Below are 3061 nucleotides of genomic sequence, written 5' to 3'. Positions count from 1 at the left end.
ACTGATTTTCATCATTCCATATTTTTCTAGATAGAACACATCATTAAGAGGCTACAAATTTTTTTTCATGATTTTATCGCATTCCTATATTTTCTATGAATTAAGCAAGAATTAGCACAAAATAGCATTTTCTAAAAAATAATAAATCATTTTCCTAGCGCCAACCTTTTCTCTCTTACCCCCACCCTACCCTCAGTCATTGATGTGTGGGCCTAGGTGAACCTAGCCCTATCTTGCCTTGACCACTGGTTGGTCGGCAGGTAAGCTGCACTGCTCACCGACGGCGAGGTCACTAGCGATGTGACCAGCACCAACCCACTCCCCAACCTCCTACATAATGATCTATAGTATCAAACAAACGAGCTAGGGCATGCGCTGAGCATGGCCACAGCCATGGCGGCATGGCTGCGGTCTACACGGGTGGCACGATGGTGGACTTGCCGCTATGGTGCGATAGAGATAAAATTGAAGCGGTGAACAGCACTAGGAGCTCAACATGGACCTATTAGGTGACTTGATGGAGGCGAAGGCGCAACAGAGGACGCTGTCGATGTCGAGGATGAACACAGCGGTGCGGACATGGTGATGAGGTACCATTCTGGCGTGACCTGAGCAAGAATAAATCATCCATCAAATCTACGAGCATCACAGTGCCAAGGTAGGTATATAACAGCAAAGAGAAAACAGAGAGTAGCCGGAGGTGGCTGGCCACGGTGAGAGCACACATGATGGCGAGTGGTTCAAGGGGCCATGCAATGGCGAGGCAGAGCTGCGAGTGTGGAGAATTGGGCTAAGGCAAAGTTGGCATGATGAATTTGCCGGCGAACAGAGGAGCTCGGCGGTGGCACTAGGAGCGGGGAAGAGAGAAAGTGGTGGCTGGCTTAGGCTAATAACGGCAAGGGACGAAGTTATGAGAAGCACAAGTAGCTGATTGGTCTCTCCACATAGGTAGCTGCATGTCCCAGAGAGAGGAAACGGTGAGCGAGGGCAGTGGGCGGTCGGCAGTGAGATAGGAAGCTTTCCTATTGTCGCCGGTGCATAGTATGCCTGAATCCCGATCTTCTTCTCTTTCTCTAGATTTTGCATAGCAACACAATCAACCCAAAGAACAAAACTTGAACATCTATAAGCCCTCTCCAACTTTGCTTAAGGTCCAGGTTACCAAACATGAGCACTTTGAAACCAAAACAACACTTTCAGGCTAGGGTTATGACAATTGATTAGATTAACTACTTTGGGAATTTATTAAGAGATTAACTATCAAGCAAATAGTTCAACCAATTCCACCATTACATAGTACAAAATTTGTACTAACAAATGATGCTACTGATTGAATAATTTTATTTATAAAAATCATTTTAATAGTTCCCACAATATGGAACTTAATGTTGAAATACAACACTTAGCCAATAATGATCAAGTGCTGGTTTTCAACGTTTGTTTTCACAATTGGGGCTCAAATTTTTAATGGTTGGGACTTGAATTCATACTCCACCCTTGATCCTAGTGTAAAGTACACTCTTTACACTACAAGGTTTTATTAGGGCATAATTTCAAGTGTTTAGGTGAAATTCAAGAACAGAAGGTCACCAAGTACCTTGAGAGGGTTTTTGGTTTTAACACATTACATGACATATGCATTACAAAACCTAACAAAATAACATTGATTTTTAGTTAATGCAATGCATAGTTAGCTACCATGGATGATTACATGCTTGATGATGGCATGTTCATGTTTTAGTAATTCTAAACACGAGGGGTGTTACACAATGGTATAATTATCTGTGCGCTTGCAGATTCCTTTTCATTCATATATCTTTATATTCATTATAGTCACATAAAATGATAAAGAACTATTTAGTATCATTCTAGTAGTGATGCTAGGCAGTACCAACAAGCATCTCTGGCACCATCACTAGGGATGACAACCTAGTAAAATAATGTTAGGAGATGTAGGTAATTAATAGGTGGCTACTAAAACAAGTGACAAGTTAATAAATACCAACAAGCATTTTGGGCACCATTGCCGAGAAAGGTAGCTAGACAAAGGAAGTATTGATAAACTTATGCTTATTGATGTGATCGAGATAAACCACTAACCTCTGCTCAAACATGCTTACCCTTATTTTGTCTACTTGTGTATCTTATGCTAGGTAATGTATGATCGGTTTTAACCTTCCGACAAACTATGTTGAAGATCCCAAAGCACTACTCAAGAGAACTAAGGCTAAACTCAAGAAAGTCCTAGCTTTAGAGTTAGAAGACAATCGAATAAGGTGAAGCTTAACACCAGAATTTGAAGCCATGGCTGACAAGACTCTTTGTGAATTCTCTACTCCAACCACTGCCAACGTCCATACTAGACCTAATGTCAATGTTGGAGATGATGGATTCGAGCTCAAGCCAGCTCTCATCAACATGGTGCAAGCTAGCCAGTTTTATGGAGAGGCACATCTCCAACACTTCCTAGAGATCTGTAACACTTTCACCATCAAATGAGTAACTAAGGACGCCATACTACTTTGCCTCTTCCCATTCTAACTTTTGGGGAAGGTTAAGTAGTGGTTCTACACCAACAAAGATAGGAATACTACATGGGATAACTACTCCACTGTCATCCTAGCCAAGTTTTTTCCCACAGGAAAGACCAATGCTCTACGTGGGAGAATTTCAAGTTTTCAGCAATAGCATGAGGAACCTATCCCTGAGGCATGGGAACACTTCCAAGATTACATATAAGAATGTCCTCATCATGGGATGGGGAATTGGCTACTCATGCAGACATTCTACCATGGGTTGACCAATAGTACCCGTGAGACTATGGATGCTGCTACTGGAGGAGCATTTCTATCACTCATGCTTCCAGCTGCAACAACTCTTGTAGAGAAGATGGCCTCCATCCAAGGTTGGAATGAAGAACGAGTTTAGACCTGCAAGAGGGGTGGAGGTATGCATCATCTCAAGGAGGTAGAGATGATGTCTGCCAAGATGGGCCTGCTGAAGAAGCTCGAAGACCAAGCCAATGAGAAGCAAGAGGTCATGCACCTTCATGATTCTCTCA

The 3061-nt window shown here is 42.5% G+C and overlaps 1 non-coding gene across 1 annotated transcript; it reads right to left on the bottom strand.

The window, feature by feature from the left end:
• Positions 1 to 2650: 2650 nt before the first annotated feature.
• LOC136461959 (small nucleolar RNA R71) lies at positions 2651 to 2759 on the bottom strand. The gene has a single exon (XR_010760493.1). It is a non-coding gene; the product is annotated as a small nucleolar RNA R71 (small nucleolar RNA).
• Between the last annotated feature and the right edge of the window lie 302 nt (positions 2760 to 3061).

Source organism: Miscanthus floridulus, chromosome 6 (genome assembly GCF_019320115.1).
Source record: "Miscanthus floridulus cultivar M001 chromosome 6, ASM1932011v1, whole genome shotgun sequence".
Classification (NCBI taxonomy): domain Eukaryota; kingdom Viridiplantae; phylum Streptophyta; class Magnoliopsida; order Poales; family Poaceae; genus Miscanthus; species Miscanthus floridulus.
Note: the sequence above shows the minus strand (reverse complement) of the source record. Positions and strands in the feature narration are given on the sequence as shown.